General features: G+C 42.6%; 1 protein-coding gene across 6 annotated transcripts in view; it reads left to right on the top strand.

The window, feature by feature from the left end:
- COLEC11 (collectin subfamily member 11) overlaps nucleotides 1-13,047 on the top strand; it is a 44,933-nt gene that overhangs the window by 5,682 nt on the left and 26,204 nt on the right. The window contains exons 1-2 of one of the 6 annotated variants that reach the window (XM_051778376.1): nucleotides 6,175-6,270; nucleotides 9,748-9,923. The exons of 2 other annotated variants lie outside the window; for them this stretch is intronic. The gene's annotated coding sequence lies outside the window, so the exon portion shown is untranslated. Of the gene's footprint in view, nucleotides 1-2,195; nucleotides 2,261-6,174; nucleotides 6,271-9,747; nucleotides 9,924-13,047 lie in introns of those variants that run through there. 3 more of the 6 variants (XM_051778375.1, XM_051778378.1, XM_051778377.1) reach the window with 3 other exon arrangements.

Genomic DNA, 13,047 nt, shown 5'->3' with positions numbered 1-13,047 from the left:
ATCAGGCTTAGTTGTGGATCACCCCAAAATCTCCTGTTATGGTGCTGATGATTTTAGCAGATACTGAAACTTGCTGAAAATAGGCATGCATTTATGCATCCTTAGTGGACTCTTTAGAAATGATCCATGGGCCTTCAAGAGACCATGGATGAGATGTTGATTTGATCTCCATGTGGTCTGAATGCCAGAGTCAATCTGCTCATTTGGAAGGACAAAACAATGTAAGTGATTTTATAATTTTTATTCTACTTGTAAGTAGAATTTTTGATTATCATCAGAGAAAGATTTGTAAGAGATCATGTAATTTTTGGGAATTAAAACAAAGAGCTTTAAAAAATTGATATGTGAAAGAACTGGAAATGTTAGATGGCACAGTAATTATGACCAATCAAGATAAAAACATCAGACAAGAATGTAAGGAAGGCCTAGCCCAGGGAACAGCAAAAAATGTCTTATTACATAGGAAAAGAAAAATGCGTCTCAATGAGCTTCCTTGTCAGAATGGTGTTAAATGAGAAAACAGGTCTCTGATGGCTCACTGGGGTGGAGTTACATTCAGGAAATGTTAAGGAAGCAGATACTGAGAACATGTGGCAGAGCAAGAGAAGGGCTCATCATGCATGCTGGGGAGACTCCAGGGCAATGGATCTGTAGGCAGCACCCGCAGGTGCATTTGCAGTGCAGTGAACTTGAAGTTTAAAGCTAATGTAGAGATAAAGTGAGGTGATGTAACAAGAGCTGTGTTATGAGCTGCAGCTGAAAAACCTCTTTATTGGAGATTTTCTTCTTTTCCTCTTCAATATCATCACAAATTGGGTTTGTTCAACCTGGAGAAGGAAGGCTTTGGGGTGATCTAATTGCAACCTCCCAGTACCTGAAGGGAACCATCAAGAACGATGTGGAGAGACTTTTTACAAGAGCATGTAGTGACAGGACAAGGGGGAAAGGGCTTCAAACTGAAAGAAAGTAGGTTTAGATTAGATATTAGGAAGAAATTCTTTACTGTAAAAGTGGTGAGGCTCTGGAATAGGTTGCCCAGAGAAGTTATGGATACCCCATTCCTGTAACTGTTCAAGGCTGAGTTAGGCAGAGCTCTGAGCAACCTGGTCTAGTGAAAGGTGACCCTGCCCACATCAGGGGGATTGGAGCCAGGTGATCTTTAAGGTCCCTTCCAACCCAGGCCATGTGTCAGAATTGCCTTTCGTATAATTGTGGAGTGTCAAAAAGTCTTTAGTCACTCTCTACTTTTTATGACTTATGTAAAATGGCTTCATGGGCACCTGGCATCCAGCCAAGGTCAACTCACCACATCTGGTCTGACAGTTTTTACTCTGTCTCCTGAGCAACCCTGTGTTTAAACATGCATTTTGCCATTCAGACTTAATTCACACGTGGTTGCATTCACATTGTTCCTTAATTTTAGGGAAGGTGATGTTAAATGTTGCAACTGCAGTGTTGGGTACGTGGAGTTTCCTCTATGTGTAGAGTTGGTGCCATTGTTTTGGCAGCACTGAGTAACTGCGACACGTCATTTTTGTCCTTCATTCTTCCTTTTCTTAAGTCAACTGGCAGATGATGGGATTTCAGGTCAGTGTACTCTTTAACTCCTCTGAAGCCTTTTATTTTACTGGTAGCTGCATAACCAGAACAGTAGAATTAGTTTTTTTTCCTGTACGTGCCCTATAAATTCTGAACGGACACAAGTGTAGGTTCAAGTGATCATTGCTTAGCTGTTCTGCAGCTTCTTAATTTGTGTGCAGCTGGCCTGTGGTCATGTTCTAGCTGTGTGAAAGGTGCATCTGCTGCTATTGTTAGAGAATTTGCCGAGTACCAAAGCAGATGGAGATGCCAGTAGTTATCACTTATTAACATAGCTTGTTGTATTATTCCCTAGAAATGTACATTATTAAAATAGAGAAATCTCTCAGGGCAGTTGGTTAGATGAAAGGACTTTAATGAAAAATTCTCAAAGGGAGTTGTCATCCTAAAGAATTTTTTGATAACAGAAGCATCATGGTATACAGGTCAGGGAAGTAACATCTTCAGGTTATATGAATTCAGATAAACACGCTTGTTTTCAAATTGTGTTCAACACATTCTGTCTGTTTTTCCTGAATTCATATTTCTTTTTCAAAATGAGATGAGATTGTCAAAAGCATCTCACACTGAATACAGTCACTTTTACTCTTTTTCAGTTTTTAAAAATATTTGTCAACCGGTGCATTGTACATGGCAAAGGATTTCGAGCACAGGTATTGTGGTATGTGTAAGATCTGCTTTAGGAAATTTTGCCACTGGAAGATATTCTTTCAGCTAGGTTCCATTTGGCATGCCTTTTAAGTAGGGTTATGACTATTGCCAATGATATTAGACTGATTAGTGAAAGTCTGCTGTAGCATTTTAGTGTGAGAATACTTCGACTTCTGAGAACTTTGTCAGTGTCTAGTTGTCTGCTGGAATTGTGTGTCTTTGTGTGTGCTTCTACTAAGTCACATCAGACCCATAAAACCCTGTTTATTTTCCCACTGCGTTTTGCTTCTAGAACCATTTCTGTGTACCAACCATGTATTTTCTGTTAACGTGGGGAGCTGTTTAGATAGGTTCCCCTTTCTTTTACCTTCTTTCCCTTATCTGCACTTGGAAAGGTGTGTCAACACTCTAAGAAAAAAAAGACATTGGGTAGTACTATTGCTATGAAGATCAGCTGTCATTTCTCCATTGAAGATATTGTAGAATCACAGAATGGGCTGGGTTAGAAGGGACCTTAAAGATCATCTAGTTCCAACCCTCCTGCCATGGGCAGGGACACCTTCCACTAGACCTGTTTGCTCAAAACCTGGTCTAGCCTGGCATTGGACACTTCCGGGGATGGGGCATCCACAACTTCTGTGGGCAACCTGTTCCAGTGCTGCACCACCCTCACAGTAAAAAATTTCTTCCTAATATCTAATCTAAACCTACTCTGGTTTGATACCCTTCCCCCTTGTCCTGTCACTACATGCTCTTGTAAAAAGTCCCTCCACATCTTCTTGTAGGCTCCCTTCAGGTACTGTAAGGCTGCAATTAGGTCACCCTGAAGCCTTCTCTTTTGCAGGTTGAACAATCCCAATTCTCTCAGCCTTATGTCACAGGAGAGGTGCTCCATCCCTCTGATCATCTTGGTGGCCTCCTCTGGTCTTGCTGCAAAAGGTCGATGTCCCATCTGTGCTGGGATCTGCAGAACTGGATGCAGCACTGCAGGTGGGGTCTCATGACAGCAGAGTAGAGGGGCAGAATCAACTCCCTCAACCTTCTGACCACACTGCTCTTGATGCAGCCCAGGACACGTTTGGCTTTCTGGTTTGAGTGCACTTTGCTAGCTCGTGTCTAGCCTCTCATTCACCAGCACTACCCCCAAGTCCTTCTTGGCAGGGCTGCTCTCAATCTTGTTTATCCCCCAGCCTGGATTGATACTGGGAGTTACACTGACCCAGGTGCAGCACCTTGCAATTGGTCTTGTTGAACCAAGGGTATTCCCATGGGCCCATTTCTTGAGCTTGTCCAGATTCCTCTCGATGGCCTCCCGTCCTTCAGGTGTGTCATCTGCAAATGTCATTAAAGAAGATATTAAATAAAACTGGTCCCAACACAGACCCCTGAGTGACCCCACTTGTCACTGATGTCCATTGGGATGCTGAGCCATTGACCACAACCCTCTGGATGCAACCATCCAATCAGTTTCTTATCCATCTAACAGTCCACTCATCGAATTCATCTCTCTCCAGTTTAGAGAGAAGAATGATGTGGGGGACTGTGCCAAAGACTTTACAGAAGTCCAGATAAATGACATCTGTAGCACTTCCCTTGTCCACTGATGTAGTCACTCCACCATAGAAGGCCCCTGGGTTGATCAGGCAGGACTTGCCTTTGAAAACCTTTAGGAAAGTTTCAGCATAGGATCACATATAGAGTGTTATTTCATCTCCCAGCCTGAGAACAAAAAGAACCTTTTGTTGAAATTACATTGATACTGCCCCAGTTCAAATGCCAGATTTTGATCATGCATGCTTATGTACCATGGTGTTTTGTTATATTGGGGATATAATTCCAAGAAGTATGTACTTGTCATTTGAGGATAACACCCTTGGATCATTTCCATGACTCTTAGTGGCTTGCATGCTATTGCAAAATGCCTGATGTCGTTCTACTTCCTATGGTCTGTATCTTTTGCTGGATATTATTTTCCATTGCAGCCTGGTATTTTGCCATATCTCTCCTCCTTTTAAAATGTTCCCACTCTAATTATGTGCTGGACTTTTTTTTTTCTGGTGAATTTAGTCCTTTGTATTCTTTCACTTATGCATCTTTCTGCTTTCTGTATGCTTCTGGCATGTGAGGGCACAGTTTAGCAACACACTGAAGGCCATCTCAGCTGCTGCCAAGGGCATTTCTTTCCTTGCCTGGCATAATTTTTGCAGGAATTATAACCATTTTACTCTCACCAGGAACCAAGAATCTAAATCAACAGAAAAACATTACAGAAAGAAGAATAGCTTACTGCCTGTGCTAGCTTGTGATGGGATCAGCTGGCAGTTGGTGACAGTACAGAGAAGGGGAGGGTAGTATGTGACTGCCGTAGGCAGGCTGCTGTTAGCCCACCCATAGATTGACTTAGGTAATTAGTGATGGTAGGACACTCCTCACCTACCTACAAGGCTGAGATAGTCGTACTGGGCGATGAGTAGGTACCTCCAGAGTCAGTTATCTATCCTGCATTGGGATGAAATGAATCCACATGCCAAGGTGCCTTTCTTTGACTTGGTAATACAGGGAGCTTGGGGTGATTTTCTCAGACTGACCACCTAAGCCTGAACAGATAAATCTCACCCAAGGGTCTGTTTATAACTAGCCTCAGTTTGAGGTCTGTATCTAAACAAAATTGTTCTGATAAATAGGCATCTGCTAATGCCAACTGTGCTCTGTCTTGTGGCTCACTTTTTGAGGTGTCATACTTGCAGCGTTGGGAGGGACTGGGCAACAGTTTTTATTCTTAGGCAGCTTCCCATTATTTTTAGAACCTCCTTTAAAAATAGCTGTCACTCACCTAATGCGTGAGAAAAGGGGGCAGCTGTTTCTCCTCTGTGTTTCTTCTCCTCAGTAGGATGCTGTGGCAACCAAAAGCAAACATTTTTCCTGTCCACTTGCCCTCTGGGATGGTGCCGTTGGTCATCTGTCCTTTCTCTGTCAGACCTCTGGTTTTTCACTTTTGCTTTGTGTTTTTCCAACTAGTGATCTACATTCTAAATCTCCTATCTTGTCTTTCTCTTCCTCTAGCCTCATAAACTGCTTTGCTTAGATTTTGTCTTCTGTCTGGGCATTCCTGATCTGCCCCTGTGTTTATACATGAGTCCATTGTGGGACATGAAAACAGCAGGGAAGGGAGAACACTAATTTTTCCCCCTTTTAATCTAGTGTCCTACCACACTAAGCTTGAGCTGGCTTCATCATCAGGCTTCTTCTCTGCTTCCTTCCATCCTTTAATGTGGCATGCCTGAGTGCATTCTAATTTCAGTGTCCACCCAATATTAGCAATTACTCTCCTGGGGAACTGGAGCTGTGGGTTCAAATCCTTTTAAGTAAAGGATGTTCCATAGCTAGTACTTCACACTTTTTGGATCAATACTTGAGTGGCATTTCTGTTGTGCAAAAGGCAGGTGCCACTGCTGCCATGGCTGGGATGATCAGATGGGGCCTTGATAGTCCTTTCTACCTGTTCTCTACACCTCCAAAAATGTAGCTGCAGGACTGGGACCACCCTCCCCATGCTGAGTTTGCCTTTTGAGCCTGTCCAGTGCCCTCAAGAAAATAACTGTCAGGTCCCCCTAGGAAAACTTCCAAGCACCTGGAGAGTGATAATGTGTTGGAAAGCATAAGTTGCTTGAATGGGCATTAACCACTTAAATACTGCACAAATACCCCAACTTCTGCAACCAGTCCTAAGCCTCTGTGGATGAGAAGGGAAGAAAAGCAATGCCTTAAAGCTTCATAAATAAAATTACAAATGCATACATGCATAATATATATTTATTCATGTAAATAAAAGTACGCTGCAACATTCTCCACATTATTCACTGTTTCATGGTGAATCCTTGGTGTTTTATTTCCTACAGAAATAAAACTGTGTGTGGGGATAGCATCAGGTACTCATGTAAATGCTTTATGGGAACAGGGATGAACTGTGATGGTTTAGACCCAGGTTTTAGAAGAACTGACACCTACATTTGAACCCTGGTAAGTTTTTTGTTGGTGGTGTTTTTGTTTCTAGGGTGTTTTTTTGGGGGTTTTTTTGTGGGTTTTTTGTTGTTTTTTTTTTTTGTTTTTTTTTTTTTTTTTTGCATTTTGGGGAGGTAAAGAATACTGAAAATTTGATCTGACATATATTAAGGATGACATCCAAAACTGCAAACTGTTTTTGTAAAATATAACTGCAAACAGCAGAGATCTTGTAATCTAGTAGGGACTTCGATTAAAACATTGCAGGAGAAATTCTCTTTAGTTGTATCTGACCAACATTTTACATAAAGATAAAATTCTACTTGAGCATTATTTTCTACTGACTGAAAAGCCATAGAGAACTATTGTGAAAGATTTGGCACCTGGGTCCCATCTCCCTCTAGTTAAAGGTTTTGAAAACATACTTGTCCCCTTCTGGCATTATTTTGATCTTACCCTGAAGCCCTGATTTTATATTTTTAACACAGATTACAGTAAGTTAATTCTAACATGAATTCATTGACTTCAGCAGAACAACATCAGGAAAAAATTGTCCCAATTTTTACAAACATTCTTCTTGATGAAAAGTGAGACTACTATTCCTACATATGTCAAAGGCATCTACATTGTACAGGCAGAACTAATAGTCCCTTATACCTCACAAATATTGGCTGAGGACATGGCTCTATTGTGCCAGAATTAAGTGTACTTTGGGGAGTAACCAAAGACTTCCTATCAGTTAGGTTTTTAGGTAATGCTAGACTCACTCTTTTGTCCTCTGCAACAAACGCTGCTCTTCAGCATCATCAGGACCTGAAACGTGTTATATCTCTGCTTTATACTACTCCATGCTCCATAGATTTCACAGAGACTTGGTAACTGCAGCAGTTATGGTCCTCTTTTTTGCAATTCTACAGTATTAATATTTAGGGATTTTTTTTCAGTCTTTCAAGTCCATTGCTTCAACCTTTAAATCAACATGTAGAATTTAACTTGAGAGCATTGCAATGTTACGATAATGATCATTGTTTAAACAGCTTTGTAACTGATTCTGATTTTTATAGTCTAGCTAAGTGGTGAACTCTTGATTACCCAAGGTAACGCACAAGGGAGCTGGGAGGACAAATGAGAAAACGCTTAGATAAAGTAAAAGCATAGCTACACAAAACATCGGTAGGTTAGGATGATCAGCAAGGCTGTAATGGAGAAAGAAGAGGTCAGTGACACAAGTTTCATCTCTAGTGTGAAAGGCATCTTCCCCAGGGAAGGATCTGCAGCCCTTGGGCCAAGGGGTGAAAAGCAGCTTGTGTGAACAGCACTGGAGGCTTGTCCCTTCTGCCTCTCACCGCTTCCCCCAGAAACCTATCCCTAGTCTGTGCTGAGTGCTGGTGGTACCCTTGTATCCTGGGACTTAATTTAATTTAAATCATCTGTTCAAAATGTTTGAAATAGCATGAGGTCTGTGTCACAGCCTGCTATTTCACTGGCGTGATTTTGTGGGCATGTGTTGCATCTGCTAGAATGTGGCTTAGGGCCTGCCACGATGCTTGAGGACAGACAAGCTACCCAATTGTTCTGGGAGGTGTCGGGACATGAATGATGAGGGCTTGAAAAGTCAGGGGAGTGAAAACCCTTGAAAGTTATTGCTGTGTCTGTAGTGCTGACTCAAACCTGCTTGGGAAAGTCACCAAATGTGGCTGTGGCTCTGCAGATTTATGTGTGTCTGTACTAGGAACATACTTAATTCACAATAAAGATAATTCAGCTCAGATACCTGAGAATAAAGTATAGTTTTAAAAATAACAACAAAAATCATAATAAGAATGAAAACAACTCAGTAATAGTGAAATAAAAACAGCTCAAAATCTCATAGGATTATACAGAGGATTAGAGTTACTCCATAACTGTTGGCTGGCTGAGCACTAATGCCAGCAAGCATCGTTTGCCTTCTGCATTTTTCAGCCATTTGGTTTCAACTGGGTAGATCATCTGTGTTGTTGATTCTAAATCCAAAATGTAACAAGCTGCTGACCCTTGTGGAGCAGCCACTGGCAGATACAGGAACTCCATGCGTGAGGCATTTGCTGGCTGAAGTGATCTCCAAGTTTTCGATCCAGTGTTGGGGGGAAGTGTGGGAGCTCAAGGAGTGCTAGAGGCCAGCTGGCCTGGCCAGTCCTGCAGCAGTTTTGAGCAAGCCTGTGGGGCCTTGGGGATTCTCTGATGGTCTCTCAAGGACTTGTCACTTGAAGCTTGGCTTGTAAAGCCTCTTCTCTCTTGTCAAGTGAGGTAGATTTCCTCACTTGAGGAAATAGGTCTCAAAAGTTGTTTGGAAATTGTTGTGCTGTTTGCATTGATATGTTTTCGTTCCTAATGGAAATAGAGGCATTTTACTAACTTTTGTTTTTTTTTTAAAGTAAATGCTGCCTTTTCCTCCTCTTCTAATTTTGTTTTTCAGTGCTTTCAGCTTACGCTGATTTAATGGCCGCTGTTATAAGTGCTGAAAATTAAACTTCTGACCCCTGCTTAGACAGTGAGAAAACATTCATACTTTTTTAAATGCTGAACATCTCTAGGTTTCTCTCTGGCATTGGTTTTACCGATGCTGAAGATACTCCAAATACTGAGACCAAGATAGCATTTGAAAAAACAGGCTGGTACCTTTTTCTGAGGACCACTTTCAGTGGGGCTTGGTTTTCTAAACGCCTTTATGAATCTGGGTCTGAAAGGACTTGAAGGTAGGTCGGAAAGGCAAGGAATTTTTGACGATTTTAAAATGAAAGATGCTGCTGTGGCATATACCTGGATATCAAACTCTTATTTCAATCATATGAGGCAATTTTAGCTGCAGGAGAGGTTTCTTTTGAAAGCAGGAAAAGGTGGAGAAAGTGATATCCAAAGTGCTTTTGGTTTTATTTCTGCTACTAATGTGTCCCTTTACTGCAGATGCAACTCTATAAAGTATTTAATCTGCAACCTCTTCAGAGATTTCTTCTGTTAGTGGCTCTTCTCAGACCAAGGTAATTTCCCTGAGCATTTGTACAGATCTGGGTGTTGTGACCTGACTGACACTAAAGAAGCTCATTTTTCTAGAACAAGTCTGTTTTCTCTGTGAGCTGACCTAACACAAAATAGGGTGAGGTGTATCTCCTCTGTCACTGAGGCTTGTAAGCCCAGCAGCAGGTAGTGGGGAATGTGCTGAAGCTTCATTGGAGGTTTTGTTTTCTCCAGAAAATCCTTCATATCTGGCTGCTGAGCAGAGCTAACAAGCAGCCTTGACAGTTCTCTGCTTCTCAATGTCTGTCTCATCTCTGAGCTGTGTAGGAGTTTGCAAAGGCAGATTAATATTTAACATACCTGGAGTCTTTGATCTTTCAATTGGAGTCTGAATACATCTAAATCCTCATAAAATGCAGACAGAGGAGGTGATGCTGCCTTTTATTCACTGATGCAGAGACTGGAGCACCCTCCTAATTTCAATTTCTTCTTCCATCTCAGGCTGTTTAATTCTGCTCTCCAGCTTGTCTGTCAAGAAACCTTATCACCAGTCTGCTGGGTGCTCATGCTGAAACTGCCTAATTTCCAGGCTTTCAGCTGTGTATCTGAACCACTTGGCTTGAAAGCCTCTCTGTCTGATCTTCTGAATCCTGAAGTGCCCCTGCTACAAGAAAAAGGTGGGATGCCCTTCCTAGGATGTCCTGCATGCTGGTGACCAGGTGCTCTTCTGGGCTGTGGGGTGGGACCTGCAGGCTGAGGCAGGTAGGACACACATCCTCTGTTTGCTCAGCCCACAAATCCTTTCTCTCAAGGGTGGCTGCTGCTGAGGTTTAAGCACCTACATTCAAGTGTCTGGAAGAGCCTTCCAGGCATGAGTCTCTGGCATATCCTCCTGGCTGGCTGTTGCAACCACAACTCACTGGTTTTCCTATAGGGAGCACCGGTCCCTAGCTTGGCATTACGAAGGCTGTTCCTGCTATGGACTCCCTCACTTTCTAGTCAACCAGCGCTAACTATTCAAGTGCCAAGACTGACCTTAGAAACCTTTGAAGGTCTGGAGAAACACCCTTCTCCTCAACCTTTTTTACTGGCTATTTTTTTGTTGCTCTCTCTTTTACTTGCTGATGGTTGTGAATCACAGACAGGAAAAAGAGGTAGGACTGTCCACGGTGGATACAGTGAGCTTCTCTAGGCTGCAAGATACACCAAGATGCAGTGCCTTGTACTCTGGGATTAGGAGTCTTCTCCTGGGGAGATGTAGCCAGATTCGAGCTTAATGTATGTAAAGTAATTTTAGTATGCACATGAAAGTATTTTGGAGGAAAGTGCTCTCACAGAGGTTGATACTTCAAAACTATATCAAGACTGTGTTCAAATAATTTGTATAACCTTAGAAAATAGCTGTAAAGTGGCCAGCAACCTGACTTGATTTCTAGTAATTCTGGCTGGCCCTGTGCATAGGCAAGAGAGGACCAGCCTCAGAACAGCAGAGGACAGCAACACAGCAAATATTTTCCTGCTGGTTTTGTCTGTCAGAGCCTTGAGGAGCTGACCTGGTTGCTCCTTCTCCATGGCATCCAAATTTCCATTACTTTTCCCTTTCCTCCCCAGCTATTGCTGTTCTATGTGTTCACCTTTATCATAGAATCATAGAAAGGCTTGGGTTGGAAGGGACCTTAAAGATCTTCCAATTCCAATCCCCCTACCATGGGCAGAGACGTCTTCCACTAGACCTGGTTGTTCAGGGCTCCATGCAACCTGGCCTCGAACACTTCCAGGGATGGGGCATCCACAACTTCTGTGGGCAACCTGTTCCAGTGCCTCACCACCCTCACAGTAAAGGATTTCTTCCTAGCATTTAATCTAAATCTCTCCTCTTTCAGTTTAAAGCCATTCTCCTTTGTCCTATCTCTGTCTGCTTGTGTAAAAAGTCACTATCCTTTTTTTCATAAGACCATTTTAAGTACTGGAAGGCCACAATGAGGTCTCCCAAGAGCATTCTCCTCTCCAGGCTGAACAGCCTATCTTCATAGGAGAGGTGCCATTTCTCTGATCATATTTGTGACCCTCCTCTGGATCCACTCTAATGGCCCATGCCTGATTTTAAGGAATGCCCTCTACCTCTGGTTCCTCATGATTGGGTGACAAAAGTCAAGTTTGCCTGCACTCTTGAGAAGCCTTGGGTGATATTGCTGCAATTGTGACAAAACTTATCATGGCCTAAATATATGAACAGCAGTTCCACAGTCTTCTGGATATTTTTTCAGGTTGACAAAGCTTGTCTATGAAGCAGTTCATGGCTGGCCCGTTAGAGGAGCACATGGTGTGTTGTGGAAATCTCCAGATTTCCGTGTTCCTCCCTTGCCCCATGGGAGGATTACCCAGCACCCGAGATTTTCCCTAGCATTTCCTACCCCACTGTAGCTCACTAGATTATGACTGTATTGAGATCTCTTGACCTTAGAGCTCTTCCCAGGTCCAAGCATAGACACCACCTTTTTAAGGCATGGGCCTTTAGCTGCAGCTCTCTCTCCTTTGGAAGGAAAGATGGGGAAAAGATTTGGGTCAAAAGGGGCTCACAAGTCTTTGCCCCAGATCTGGATGATCAGTGAGAGCTTAGGGGTGTGTTGTGGAGTCCCCCTTCTCTGCAGTGTGGGTGGGTGTAGCTTCAGATGGTGTAGCAAGGGTGTTGTGAGGCAGAACAACTTGACCTGGGACTCATGCCATACCTTCCACACATGAGAAGGGAGACAAAACCTGCTCCCATCAGACCCCCTTTCTGCAGTCTCCTAGGGGATAATGGAAGTACAAACTAGACAGTAATTCAGAGGAACAATTTATTCCCGCAACTTCAAAGTCATCTACATGGTCTTGCTGCTAAGATATCTGTTATGCTGTTTAATACCTTCAGATCATCCCAAAATTAACAGTTCCACCGTCCTAGACCCCAAATATGTTAAGTCATACAGACCCATGTACTGGTCCCATACCTGTACCTAATCTTACTTGACTTATTTTTGAAGAGATTCAGGGAGAGGAGAGTAATATAGCTCTAGATATAAAATGCACATGTCTGTATTGTAGCTATAAAAGATGATATACAGGTACTTCCTCTTGAAAACCTGATATGACTTTCAGCTTATTTGTGTAATACAGAGTTTTGGTGAAAGAAGGACTGGAAAAACATACCAGAAGTACATAAATAACACTTTTATGAAAGTATTTCCACAGGCCCCCTAACTACTGTCTTTTGATGGTCCTTTCACACAAACTCCATTTCTGTGCTGTTATTTTCTGAGACATCTCTTCACAGCCTAATTTCAGGCAATCCATTCACTTGTAGGCTTAGACAAGGGGATGTTTCAAAGGTGATTCTCTTCAGGAGTTATTGAAGACTCTGATGTAACTTCATTGCATGATACAGTGAAATATTACCTGCTTTCCACTCTCAATGACTTACATGAGGGCTATTGCATCAGACAATTTGCTGGGCATAATTCCAGTGCTCAGGTAGATGGGAAGTGAAGTTTCAGGCATTGAAGTAGGTCTCATCTTCTATTGACTTGCCTCTTTAGAGCGGTATCCACTCTTTCTAAGTGGGAACTTAGTACTAACATCTTTTAGTGCAAGGCCAGGTGGCCAGGAAGGCAAATGGCATCCTGGCTTGTATCAGCAATAGTGTGGCCAGCAGGACCAGTGCAGTGATTGTATCCCTATACTTGCCACACCTCAAATCCTGGGTTCAGTTTTGGGCCTCTCACTACAAGAAAGCCATTGAGATGCTGGAGGGTGTCCAGAAAA

Source organism: Manacus candei, unplaced genomic scaffold, assembly GCF_025592945.1.
Source record: "Manacus candei isolate 608988 ecotype Guabito, Panama unplaced genomic scaffold, ASM2559294v1 h1tg000011l, whole genome shotgun sequence".
Lineage (NCBI taxonomy): Eukaryota > Metazoa > Chordata > Aves > Passeriformes > Pipridae > Manacus > Manacus candei.
The sequence above is the reverse complement of the archived record's forward strand: the minus strand, read 5'-3'. Positions and strand labels throughout refer to the sequence as shown.